The following is a 14,721-nucleotide window of genomic DNA, read 5'->3' as shown; positions in this document are numbered from 1 at the left end:
TCATCCCCAGGGACCCTCACTAGAACAGGTCTCCACTATGCATAGGAACTCACAAAAACCTTCTCTTCATCTTGGCTTCCTCTGATATCCAGCCACTGCCCCACTTCTCGCCTTAAACACAGATGGCAGCTCCTTCCCATCGTTCCAAACCTGGGGGATTGTCCAGCCAAATTCTCTTCAGACACCAAAGCTTCACCCGCCCTCTTCAGGGAGGTGATGCAAGGGCATCTGAGATCTTTGGAAGCCCAATTCTGGCCTCTCTTTGGGGTGGGCTGAGAGTGGGAACTAGACTCTCTTTTCCAAGTGCCATGTTTATCTTGTTCATCATTATATTATCTCCAATGCCTGGCACATAGTAGGCACTACAGACTGACACATAGTAGGTGCTATTAGTGTCTGTATAATGGGACTCTTGAGGTTGAAGCTATTAACAGAAACCTGCCAAGCAAAAGGATGGAAAACTGACCAAAAACAACAACAACAAAAAAGTGAAAACAATCGTGGCTTTGAGCTCTAAACACACAAGGCACTAGCCCAAGTCTGGGCAATTTTAATACAACAGCCACTTTGCCCCCAAACAAACTGGCACTGGAAACCTCCCTCTGCCTCTTAAAGAGAACCAGTTTCTCTTTCTCTAAGTGGTCAGCATTTCTCCCTGGTAGCAGTACCCAGCACACTGCCACAAGCAAAGGACTGCAGCCAGGAGCCAAGAGCTTGATAGATTAAAGAATAGATTTTATAGGGAAAAACAAAGTAACATCCACATAAATCTGGAACTACCACCACTTTCCAGAGGCCCAATCCCATTTGTGGAGTCTCTTGCGTGTCAAGCACCTTGCAGTCAGCTCAACTACACACTTTTGGCATTCGTTTCAGAGAAGAGTGAAAGATATCTGCAAAATAAAGGAACCAGGGCTCAGAATTCCCAGAGCAATCCATGACAGAGGAGGTGAGTAGAAAAGGGAAGGGTGAAGTCAAAGGAGAGAAGTCAATGAGTTGGCCAACACCAAGCAAGGACCATGAGACCCTCTCCACGGCCCCACATCTCAAATGAAGTCAACAAAACCCATCAATGCTTGGTGTAAATGTTGTATGCTCCTGGAAATGAAAGCAGGGGCCACATTTCAGGTCAGTAGGGTTGGGGATAGAGGCAGCGGTCATGGACTTGTGGGCCCTGGAGGTTGGGATGATTCTGAGACATTGAATCCCTACACTGATCTCAGTAGTAATCTCAGGTAGGGCTTCAACATTCGTGGACCAAGGACTCTGCGGGCCTGAGAGCAACAGCCTTGGTGCATGTCCCAGCTCCATCAATCCCAACTGGGGCTTTGAACAAGTTACTTATTTTTTTAACTAACATTATTTTAATTGACAAATCATAATTGTACACATTTATGTGATGTTTTGATATGTGTATACAATATGGAATGATTAGATCAAACTAATTAACACGTCCATCCCCTAATTTACTGACAATTTTTATGATGAGACATTTGAAATGTACCCACTTAGTTATTTTGAAAGACACATTATTATTGACTATAGTCACGCGGCTGTGCTATAGATTTCAAAGCATATAATCCAGCAACCCAACTTCTGGGTGTAGACCAAAAAAGATCGAAGTCAATATGTCGAAGGGATCCCTACATTCCTATGTTCACTGCAGCTCTATTCACAATACCCAAGATATAGAATCAACCTAAGAGTCCATCAGTGGATGAAAGGATAAAGCAAATGTACTATATACACACAACGGAATACTATTAAACCTCAGAAAAGGAAGAAATCCTGTCATTTTCAACAACATAGATGAACTTGAAAGACATTTGTGTTAAGTGAAATAAGCCAGGCACAGAAAGACAAATACTGCATGATTTTACTTATATGTGGAATCTAAAGAAGTTGAACTCACAGAAATAGAGAGTAGGACAGTGGTTATCAGGGGCTGGGGTGGAGGAAAGGTAGGGGATAGGAGACACTGGTCAAAGGGTACAAAGTTTCCAATAGGAAGAATAAGTTTTGAACAAGCTAAACTCCTCTGAAAGCTCAGTTCCTCATCTGTAGAGCAGGGACACATCATTAACCTTCTAAGGATGTTGCTGTGAGAGTAAGAGATGATGTTCAGCACAATACCTAACGCACAGTCAGGTCTCCTTAAGCTTGAACTTGCATTGCCATGACCTCTACATCACAGGGCAGAAAGGCTCACAGCCAGTGTCTCAGTTCCCAGTGAAAAGTGGATCCCAGATCAGGCTGAACAGCAGGATCCCTAGGGGATACCCAGCCCTACTGAGTCAGAATCACCAGAGGTAGAGCCTGGGTATGTATGTATGTGTATGTGTATGTGTGTGTGTGTGTGTGTGTGTGTGTGTGTGTGTGTGTGTGTGCATGTATGTAGGTATGTATGTATAAGAGACAGGGTCTTGCTCTGCAGTCCAGGCTGGAGTGCAGTGTCACAATCATACTTCACTGCAGCCTCAAATTACTCCTGGCCTCAAGCCATCCTCCCACCTCAGCCTTCAGAGTAGCTGAGACTACAGGCGCATGCCACCAAGCCCCGGTACTTTTTTTTTTCTTTTTTCTTTTTGGAAAGTCTCACTCTGTTGCCCAGGCTGGAGTGCAATGGTGCATTCTTGGCTCACTGCAACCTCTGTCTCCCGGGTTCAAGTGATTCTCGTGCCTCAGCCTCCTGAGTAGCTAGGATTACAGGCATGCGCCACCACACCAGGCTAATTTTGCATTTTTCATTGTTGTTTCTTGTTTGTTTTTCACAAATAGGACTTTTTATTTGCCACTGTTTTAAGTCTGAACTTTAAACAGATTCTTGGACAGGTGGTTCATATCCATCAGCTCATTCAACTTTAGCATGTGTCTCATCCCTAGGGGGTTTTCCAGAACTACTACCGTCACCACGAAGCTCCATGCCTTTCAAACCCAGGGTTCTCCAGCATTTTTACTTTTCTAATGAAGACATCATGGAGAGGATAGATTGGCAAACCTTTTCTACATCTTTTCCAATATTGTCTGGAATCATTTTATTGACCACTTCTTTCAAGTCATTTGCCGCACCTCTCAGGTCATGATTTCCATCATCTTCTGGATTTGGGGGACTCTTGGTGCTGAGCATAAGAGGTCTTCAGTATCTGATTGTTGTGTTTTTTAGTAAAACCAACACAAAACAGATGAAAGAAGTAACCATCGGTAGTCTTGACATCAACATGAGCTTCAGTCATTGTTGAACATTTTTCAACCATGGAACATATTTTGTCACAGGTAAGACCCATGGCATAGAAGTTAGTCAGACAGTTTTTGCCCTGAACATCTTCAGTAATCAGCTTGAATTTTCTAAATGCAACTTCATCATTCTGCAAATCAGCAAGACTCACTTCAAACGCAAGACCCTTGAGACCATCAGATGCAATTTGGGTTCCTTGGGTCCTGGTGACCAAGTGTTTCCAATATTTCTTATATTGAACACAGCAGGTACTTTCACATCATACTGATCTTTCTTAGAGAATGGACCAATGAATTTCTTCTTAACTCCCTTTTTGCCACCTTTCATAAGGCACTTGTTCTTAACAACCGCCATGGTGCTGCTCAGAGTACCAAAAGGCTAAATTTTGTATTTTTGGTAGAGACAGGGCTTCACCATGTTGGCCAGGCTGGTCTTCAACTCCTGACGTCAGGTGATCTGCTCGCCTCAGCCTCCCAAAGTGCTGGGATTACAGGTGTGAGCCACTGCACCCAGCTGCTATTTATTTTTTCTTTTTTTGTAGAGACAGGGTCTTGCCATGTTGCCAAGGCTGGCCTGGAACTCCAGGCCTCAAGCAATCCTCCCACCACAGCCTTCCAAAGGACTGGGATTTCAGGTGTGAGCCACCATGCCCAGCCTGAAATCTATTTTTAAAGCCAATCAAGCGTTGAATAAAATTGCAACTTGGGCTGTTTTATCTTTGCATTTTTTACATTTCAATGGTTTTTAATATATTCAGAGATATACACAAACGTTACCACTCAATTTTAGAACATTTCATGACCTCAAAAAGAAACCTCATACCCTTTAGCTCACACCCCCTATCCTCCCATGCTCCTACCAGCCCTAAGCAACCACTAATCGACTTCCTATTTCTATAGAGTTCCATCTGAATGAAATCATGTAGAATGTGATCTTTCATCTGTTTTGAAGGTTCATCCACGCTGTAGCATATGTGCTTTGCTACTTTTTGTGATCAAATAATATTTCACCATGTGGGTAGACAACATTCGGTGTATCTCTTCATCTGGTGATGGGCATTTGGATTAATTCCCTCTTTGGGTTATTAGGAGTGATGCTACTGTAATTATTCATTTACAAGTTTTTGGGTGGACCTGTGCTTTCATTTTTGAATATGAAAAACTGGCACATTTCCAAGGAAGACATACAAGTGGCCAATAAGCACATGAAAAGATGCTCAATGAAATACATCATCAGGGAAACAGAAATCAAAACCACAATGAGATACCACATCATACCCATAAGGTTGGCTAGAATCGAAGATACAGAAAATTGGCCTGGTGCGGTGGCTCATGCCTGTAATCCCAGAACTTTGGGAGACCAAGGAGGGCGGATCACCTGAGGCCAGGAGTTTGAGACCAGCCTGGCCAACATGGTGAAACCCTGTCTCTAATAAAAAAATAAAAAAATTAGCCAGGCCTGGTGGCAGGTGCCTATAATCCCAGCTACTCAGGAGGCTGAGGCAGGAGAGTAAGTTGAATCTGGGAGGCAGAGGTTGCAGTGAGCCGAGATTGTGCCACTGCACTCCAGCCTGGGCGACAGAGCAAGACTTCATTTAAAAAAAACAAAACAAAACAAAACAAAAAAAAAACAGAAAATAACAAGTGTTGGTGAGGATGCAGAGAAACTAGAACCTTCCTACACTGCTGGTGGGAATTAAAATGGTGCAGCCACTGTGAGAAACACTTTAACAACTTCCCAAACAATTCTACATAGAGTTACCAAATGACCCAGCAATTGTACTCCTAGGTATAGGCCCAACTTGGGCTCTTTCAATCTATGGAAAATGAACTATGGGTACTTGGCAAGAACAAAGAGGGAGAGAGGTGGAAATGCTGCCATGAGGGCGCATTGATTGGTCTCTAGTACACAGGGCTCCTACTGCAAATGGCCTCAAAGTGACTTCATCAGTTGCTCATAAAAAAAAATCACCCTCTGCTCCAATCGTGGAGGAAGAAGTGTGGATTGGACCTGGTGAGCCACGGTAAGACTGACTGCTAAACTGTATGAGTGATGAGGGGATTTGCACGTATAATCTTGACTGTACTAGATTTTTATTTTATCCACTGTCTTTGAAAACCTAACTCTTGACTAAGAACTGACTTTCCTGTACTTGTTTTTGACTCTAAGTAAATTTCCAATTCCACATAGTCCAGAGATGATGTGCTGAAAAACCTCTCAAAGGAAAAGTGCTAAGAATACAGGCACAGTTATTCGGCAAATTTTGCAGAATTAACACAAATTGCACTTGCAGGTACGAAGCACAAAACATTTTCATGGGTAAAGAAAAAAGTGTTCTTCATTCTAGTAGACGCTGCAGGATGAAGCCAATCAAGGTTCTTGCCCAGCCAGACCTTGGGCTCTTACCAAATTTGTGTTAGAGTCAACTCTGATGGAGTCTGTATCTCAGTCATCTTTTTTTTTGACATGGAATCTCGCTCTGTCTCCCAGGCTGCAATGCAGCGGTGTGATCTCAGCTCACTGCAACATCTGCCTCCTGGGTTTAAGCGATTCTCCTGCCTCAGCTTCACAAGTAGCTGGGACTACATGTGCATGTCACCATGCCCGGCTAATTTTTGTATTTTTAGTAGAGACGTTTCATCATGTTGGCCCGGCTGTACTCAAACTCCTGACCTCAAGTGATCCACCTGCCTTGGCCTCCCAAAGTGCTGGGATTACAGGCATGAGCCACCATGCCCGACCTTAGTCATCTTTTTATCCTCCACACCTGGCAAGTTCTAGACACACTGTGGTTCCATACAAGTTTGTTGAATAAATAGGAGACATATAGAAAGTGGGAACTCTGGAAGTAGAGAAGATTCCAGAAATTGTGCATATTTCCCAGAGACTGTGGCCAAATTCCTCAGTCCTGCCAGAGTTTCTCTATCTCAACTGAAACCTAACATGTGGGCCCAGGTGCAGTGGCTCACACCTGTAATCCCAACACTTTAGGAGGCTGAGGTGGGCAGATCACTTGAGACCAGGAGTTCAAGACCAGCCTGGCCAACATGGTGAAACCCCGTCTCTACTAAAAATACAAAAATTAGCCAGGCATGGTGGTGTGCACCTGTAGTCCCAGCTACTTGGGTGGCTGAGGCACAAGCATTGCTTGAACCCAGGAGGTGGAGGTTGCAGTGAGTCACGATTATGCCACTGTACTCTAGTCTGGGCAATAAAGCAAGACTGTCTCAAAAGAAAAAAAAAACCCTTATGTGTGGGCCTTGTTACAGAATTAATATTTATATGGACAATATGTACATGGGTGTATGTTAAAGGCATGAGTCATTCACAAGATTTTAGCAAAGTCCATTTAGAAAGCTCAATGCTTTGGGCTTCCACTTGCTTTGCTGCCTCTGTCCTCAGAAGGAGGCTTCATCCTTCCATGTAACCAGCAAATCCTTTAGGCAGAGATGTACACAACACACTCCTCTCCTTGGCTATGACACCTTGAAAGGGTCCTCTTGGTGGCCCCTGGTGCTCATTTCAGAGTAGTTCAAATTAAGGTGATCAGCTTTCATGCCAATCACTCTACAAATCACTCCTATTATGACCAATTTTTCTAAATGCTTTATTGAATTATTACTTAAAGAAATGTGCACATAGAAGAGGTCAACACAGTACTTTTCTTACAAACTGAACATACTGGCCAGGCGCAGTGGCTCATGCCTGTCATCCCAGCATTTTGGGAGGCTGAGGTGAGCAGATTACTTGAGCCCAGGAGCTCAAGACCAGCCTGGGCAACATAGTGAGACCCCCCCCTTCTCTACAAAAAATAAATAAATACAAAAATTAGGCAGCAGTGATGGCACATGCCTGTAGTTCCAGCTACTCAGGAGGGCTGAGGTGGGAGGACTGCTTGAGCCCAGGAGGTAGAGGCTGCAGTGAGCCATGACGGTGCCACTGTGCTCCAGCCTGGGTGACAGAGCAAGATCCTGCCTCAAAAACAACAACAACAACAACAACAACAACAAAAACACATCTCCATATTACCGAGAACCAATTCAAGAAACAAAATATTACAGCCCCTTCCAGGATATTCCTGGGATCTCCTCCATCTCTACAAACCCCTGACTACAAACAGCCTCCACCTATTTCACCTGACCATTGTACTTTATGAAAGCAGCAGTTCTCAGATGGGGGCTATTCTGCCCCCTGGGGACATTAGGCAATATCTGGAGACACTGGGGGTTGTGTCTACTTGGGGGGAGTTGTGTTACTGCGTCCAGTGAGTCCAGGGATGCCGCTCAACATCCTAAAATGCACAGGGAACCCCCACACACACAACAGAGAAATTGCTGAGCCGAAATGTCAGCAGCGTCACAGCTGACACCCTGACATACACAGAATCACACAGTATCTGCTCTTTCGTGCTCAGGATCTCTTTCATTCTAATCATTTCATAGGAAACAGAAATGTCATTTGCAGGCAGGTAGAGTCCAAAACAAAGAAAATCCAGAGTTTTTTTTTTTTTTTTTTTTTTTTTTTTTTTTTTTTAATCAGCCTGGTGCCTTTAGAGCTAGGATTTGGTTTCCATTCCTTCTGTCTCATTTTCAAGTGATTTTTCTTCAAATGGCATCTGCTGGGCTCAACACCCAGAGATTCCCACAAAGCTGAGATTCACATGGGAATTTTGTACACACCCACACAGGTATACACTGCCATTTACATGCAGACATCCCCCCACAGATACACACATTCGGAGACCAAGACAGAAAGCAAACTCCACCATAAAAGCACAGTCCCCCAAAAAGGAGAAATGCACCATTCACTCCAGGGAGGTAACTATTGGTTTAATTCAGCCTCTGATAGGCTGTTGCCAAGCCCGCTCTGAAAGTCTTCCCCTCTAGGAAAGAGAGATGAATTTTTTCTTTACTCAAGAATATAGATCTAAAAAAAACAAACACTTCTGCATCTCAAAGCAGGCTCTACCTCCTCAGCTACACATATTGATCAGCATTTTATTGTCAATTTTCTTTTGTTTGGACTGGAGAAAAATATAATCTAATTATGTTCTTACTGACAGTTGGGAATCAGTCACACTAAATCCAATTCTCTGGGTTCTTATGATTAAGGTGTTTAATTTGGGGGAAAACAAAGCAAAAGCATTGGCCGTGTTTTAATACAATTAGTAGAGAATATATCTAAGGGGTTCAAGTATCACTGTAGCAAGCAGCTCATTCTGCAGTAAAAGGGGGATTCTGACACTAGGATTCAGTTAGGTTGGTTCATGGCTGCACCATTTTATGAATGTCTCTTCAAGATTCCATGGAATGTGGAATGGGAAAGACTGAAATAGTGCAAGTCTTGGCTAAGCTTCTATCAAGGGGTGTTAGGAGCTGATAAAATAACCTGGTCTTTACAGACATCCCACACTGTAGGTCTCTAAGCTACAGATTCTCAGATTTTTCTATTTTATAAACCAGTAAAAATATTTTTTTTAATTTGAGAACCAACATAAAGTTGCTATTTTTTTTTTGTAAGAAGGAAATTTTTTAAACTACCAGTTTTGTACACACACACACACACACACAAACATGACACACACATACAGAAATTACACCATGATTGGTCAGAATAGGTTAGGTTTTGCTGCAATAACAAACAATTCCTAAGTCTTGGCAACTTCAAACATCAGAAGTTGTTTTCCTCACTCATGCTACATCTGCAGGGAGGTGTGGGGTGCTCTGTTTTCCATCAAACTTGCCCTAAGACTAAGGCTAATGGGGGTTGCATTACCTCGAGTATCACCAAGCAGGGAACAGAGGGAGAAGAATGCTAGAGAGCCCTGTACTAAGAATTAAATGCTCCAGGCTAGAAGTCTCACACTGCACCTCTGCCCCCAGCCTCTTGGCCAATACTAGCCACATCCCCTTCCCCACCACAGGGCAATGCATGAAGTCAGGAGAATTGAATACATCACAAATTTCTACCCCATGGCATTTCATAAAAGAGAAAACATGCAAATACAAATATGTTTTAATAGAATAGAATATATACATTTTTAGAATAAAGAACAATCCTCCAAAAAGGACAGCTGGTGGTCTCTCACCAATGGGCACACTTCTCTGATATTTTCTCTGTTTTTCCATTTTATCCTTGACCTACGAACATTTTATACAGATGGTCCAAAGAACACCATGTGGGGACCACTGCTCTAATCAGGTGATGAAAACGGCCCCAAGAACAGAGTACAGTCTCTTTAGCAAAGACCCAGCAGGGCCAGGGTGACCATGTTCTCACCATCAATGTGCAGACATCCACCTGCAGCATCCTCACATCCCAACATCAAACAGTGGCTCTTTATAGCTTGATTCTAATGCCACTTGATCTTCATCATCACTGTAAAGCTCTCTGGCCCCAAGATCTAACATCGCCACTCTAGCTACATCCTGCAACTGTTCAACTCTCCTGCCTCCTCATCCCTCTAAACTTCTCTTCACAACCTCATGTTTCTTTCTTGCTTTACGTTCCTGTTCAGCCTGGACCTTACAGTCACCTTCTTTTTGTAATGTGCTCCTGAACTCGTTCTTCCGTTCCTTCAACCACACCCACCTGGAAAATCTCCATACCCCACTGATGACTTGCCTCGCAACTGCCCAAGGGCTGCTGAATGATACTGGAAATAATCACAACATGGATCTGGTAGTTCCGCTAAATAATCTCACCATCCAACTCTAGGGTAGACTTCACTTCTCTTCAGCAATATTTTTAAGCATCACAAATAAATTCCAAACCATATTTGCTAGAACAACTGACTTTAAACCTCTTCCGTATCTCAAAGCCCCCCAAACCTAGGGGTTTCAGAGCCCAGAGTTGAGTTCTTTCAACTCACTTCCATCTCACCCCTAGATCACTGTATCTTGACCCTCTTCCTCTGCCTTTCCCATCTTATAAGGAGAAGCATCATTCTCCTTTCCCAAGCTACCTTCTCCACTTGTGCCTCATTTGAGACCTCCCTTTATCACCCATTCCCTTGGAACTCCCATGACTCACCAACTTCACACTCCTCATTTCACTTATAAATATTTTCACCCTGTATGTGCCAGGCGTTTAACACATAATCACGCTTAAGTCTCCACATGCTAACAAGAAAAACCTTGATTACCCTGCTATGCCCTCAAGTCATTACCCTCCCCGCTCCTTTCCTGTGTTCCCAAACTTTGCTGATCTTCATCAATCCCTCTGATGCAGATGGCTCAGAAGTTTGCATCCTATTAGTTTGGTGCAAAAGTAATTGCGGATTTTGCCATTAAAAGTAATGGCAAAAACAGCAATTATTTTTGTACCAGCCTAGTATCTTTTCTCCTTCTAACAAAGTTTGTCCCTGATCCATCTCTTCACCTATAACTACCTCCTCCATGCAGTTGATTCCCAGATCTGTATTATTCTACTGAAAGTCCATTCCCCAACTTTCTCAGCTAGAATAACAGAAGCCCAATTAGAATTCATGCTACCAGTTTACCACCACCACCACCACCACCACCATCACCGTCGCCCTGCCATTGTTAGCAAAACCATCTCTTGAGTGGAGCTCAAAGATTTGTAATCTCCCACTTCCCAGAAAGATAACTTCAGACTCAACCTAGAAGTAAAGATCCTCCAGATATGGCCTCAATTACCCTCCAACCCATGTCCCCAGTGCATCCCTTTGATGTCCCCTTCAGTGGAGTTAAAATTGTGTGTTTTTCTTTTCACATGCTCCTGGTGTTCTTCCACAGATACGATTTTCACCTCTTGAATATTTTCAAGGATTCTCCATGCTACACACAGTGAAATCCAAACTCCCCATCAGGACCCCAGTCTTCCCAAACCCTCTTTGCATTTTTCTGCCTGCATGCTTTTCCTTGGGTCATCCTCTTCTCTAATATAACCTTGTATATTACTCCAGGTTCTCCAGAGAAAGAGCAGAGAGATAGAGGTAGAGCTATACACATAGAGAGAGACAGATTGATTAGTTGTAAGGGATGGCTCACATGGTTATGGAGGCTAAGGAGTCCTGGAGTCTGCAGCCAGCAAGCTGGGGACACAGGACAGCCAATGATATAGTTCCAACTCGAGTCCACATCTACACTCAGGAGAAGATTGATGTCCCACCTCAAATATAATCAGGTAAAAAGAGCAAATTCTCCGTGACTCTACCTTTTTGTTTTGTTCAGGTCTTCAGTGGATTGGATGAGGCTCACCCACACTGGGGAGGAAAATCTGCTTTATTCAGTCTAGCAATTAAATGTTATCCTCATCCAGAATACCACAGAGACACACCCAGAATAATGTCTAGCCAAATATCTGGGCACCCCACAACCCAGTCAAATTGATATATAACACTAACCATCATGTCTTGCTTCTACTCTCTCCCCATTACTGCATGGCCAAATCCTTCCTTTATTTCAAGGCTTAGTTCAAATGTTACCTCTTAACTAAGCCTTCCCTGCTAGCCTCAAATATTAATAGAATTGGTTTCTCCCTTCTCTGATGTCTCAAAATACTTTGTGTGTTTCTCTTTTACTGTATTTACTACAAACTCCCTTATAAATCAAGACAGTGATTCTCAGACAAATTATCAAAAGAGTATAAAAGAAGTCTTCTTTGAGTGTGAAATATCTCATGGAATATAGCACATGGCCTCTTCATGAAGAAACTACCGGGATAGAAGAAGACAAGCTGGAAGAGGACAGGGAAAGGGGGTTAGTACAAAGCACAATGAGGCTGGGCTCATACAGTGGCTCACACCTGTAATCCCAGCACTTTGGGAGGCCAAGGTCAGCGGATCACGAGGTCAGGAGATCGAGACCATCCTGGCTAACACGGTGAAACCCCGTCTCTACTGAAAATACAAAAAAGTTAGCGAGGCATGGAGGTGGGCACCTGTAGTCCCAGCTACTCAGGAGGCTGAGGCAGGAGAATGGTGTGAACCCAGGAAGCAGAGCTTGCAGTGGGCCGAGATCACACCACTGCACTCAAGCCTGGGTGACAGAGAAAGACTCCATCTCAAAAAAAAAAAAAAGAAAGAAAGAAAAAGAAAGAAAGCACAATGAAATGTCAGTGGATGGGTGCCTGTAATTTCTAAGGGAAATAGAGTATAATCCAAGAATTTTATAGCCAGCTAAATTTTTGCCCAATCAAAATAGGCAAAAGACACTATCACATGTTCAAGAACTTAAAGAATACAGTATTTCTGAGCTCTTTTTTTTAAAAAAAGTCTCCATAATAAAATTTAGTCAGCCAGGAAATTAAAAAATAAGCAACTTGTGAATTGAATGACCATGACAAAAGGCTAGTGATGAGAGGTGAATCCATTTAAAAATAGGACTATGATTGCAGAACAGAAAGAAAAGGTGGTCAACCTCAACAATATAAAACAACCTAGAAATAACTAGTTTCCAGAGGTAAAGGGAGGGACTGTAGGAAGTAGAAGTGCTAATGCCCTTTATTAAGTCAATTAATCAGGTCTAAAATTGAAACGTGGTTTTAAATATATAACTTCTTGTTTATTTTCCTCCCTAACTACCTGAGGATCAACCACCATGATGAATGACACAGTAACTATCTGGACCAGGAAGTTCATGACCAATCGACCACTCCAGAGGAAACAAATGGTCACCAATGTCCTTCACCCCGGGAAGGCAACAAAATGTCCAAGACCACAATGGATGTCATCTTCATTTTAATAGTTGGACTCAGAACCCATTTTGGTGGTTGTTAAACAATGGGCTTTGGCATGCTATCTGGTTCTTTGAACTATGCAAAGAAAAATAAACTCAAACATAGACTTGCAAGACACGGCTGGCATGAGAAGAAGATGACCTCATGAAAACAGCAAAAGGAATGCAAGGGCAGAATGACGTCCAGAGACTGCAAAGGCCAATGTCAGTGCTGGCAAAAAGCAAAAGGAGTAAAGATTTTGCAATGACTTTATTTGCAGTGACTGTACAAATTTTTCATGAGATGATCACTCAACTGTAAGGACTTCTACATATATATAAAACATCTTAACATTTTTCATCATCTTTGATTTCTTAGATGTTCTAGAAACTGATTTTTAGTAGGAAAAACTACATTTATCTGAGTTGACCAGTTCCTTCAGTTTCACTTCCATTTCTTTTTCTTCTGATAAATTTACCCAGCATTCAATTTGCTACTTCTTGTTTTTAAAATCTCATTTTGTGTGATCAGAAGTGTCTGTTCATGTCTCTAGCCATCTTTGGGCATAGCAAGGAATGCTGTTCATTTAATATTAGGAGGTTTATTTCTTTGGGTCGTGAGATTTGGGGTGATTTCTCTCCCTTTGTGTACTTTTCTGTATTCAGTAATTTTTTGAGACAATGTCACCAATGTCCTTCATATTAATATTTGGACTCAGAACCCATTTTGGTGGTGGTTAAACAATCGTCACCCACATTGGAGTGCGGTGGTATGATCTCAGCTCACCAAACCTCCGCCTCCCAGGCTTAAGCGATTCTCCTGCCTCAGCTTCCCCTGTAGCTGGGATTACAGGCGTGCACCACTACCGCCTGGCTAATTTTTATATTTTTAGTACAGATGGGGTTTCACCTTCTTGGCCAGGCTGGTCTTGAACTCCTGACCTCAAATGATCCACCCGCCTTGGCCACCCAAAGTGCTAGGATTACATGTGTGAGCCAACATGCCCAGCCTTTTCTGTATTAAATTTTTTAAAACACAACATTTAAAATAATCAAGTCATTCTTTTTGAATCTACTTTGTATTTTAGGTATCCAAATATTCACCTATTCTCTCTTATGTGATGACAAACTTGTTGAAATGTCATTTCATTTTGTGGCTCCAGCCCCACGGATTCTGACTCTGATTCTAAAGGGCCTGCATGCAGAGTGAGCAAGCCGCCTGGATGATTCTCTTACAGGTGTTTTAAGGGCAGGAGTTTGAGACACCCTGATGCAAAAGAATGAACCCTCAAGGAAGTTGGCTGTACATGTATTTTCCTTCCTAGCACAGGAAAAGACAGAAAGATTATCCAATCGGTACCACTCATAGCACCTGATTATATGTGTGTAAGGAATTCAGAAATGGTTTGATCAAGGCTGAAGACCTAAAAAGAGGCTCTTCTCTTGGACACCAAGTCCCCATCTCATGCGTGGTTGAGTTAGTAGAAACTGAGGATGATGCCTCTTCCTCCAGCATTGGTATCCCATGGTTTCTGTTGTTCAGTAGATGAAGTACCTCCATCCCCCAACATCCTCAAACTCTATCCCTGTTTCCTCACATACACTTTTTTTTTTTTTTTTTTGAGACAGAGTCTCGCTCTGTCACCCAGGCTGGAGTGCAGTGCAATGGTGCAACCTCAGCTCACTGCAACCTCCACCTCCCAGGTTCAAGCGATTCTCCTGCCTCAGCCTCCTTAGTAGCTGGGATTACAGGCATGCATCATCATGCCTGGCTAATTTTTGTATTTTTAGTACAGACAGGGTTTC

At 42.8% G+C, this 14,721-nt stretch overlaps 1 pseudogene; it reads left to right on the top strand.

Annotated features, from left to right (window-relative positions):
- The first annotated feature begins 2,723 nt into the window (after positions 1 to 2,723).
- On the top strand, positions 2,724 to 13,919 carry LOC129135401 (small ribosomal subunit protein eS24-like; annotated as a pseudogene).
- The last annotated feature ends 802 nt before the right edge of the window (positions 13,920 to 14,721 follow it).

Source organism: Pan troglodytes, chromosome 3 (genome assembly GCF_028858775.2).
Source record: "Pan troglodytes isolate AG18354 chromosome 3, NHGRI_mPanTro3-v2.0_pri, whole genome shotgun sequence".
Taxonomy (NCBI): Eukaryota; Metazoa; Chordata; class Mammalia; order Primates; family Hominidae; genus Pan; species Pan troglodytes.
This window is presented reverse-complemented; position numbering and strand designations above follow the sequence as displayed.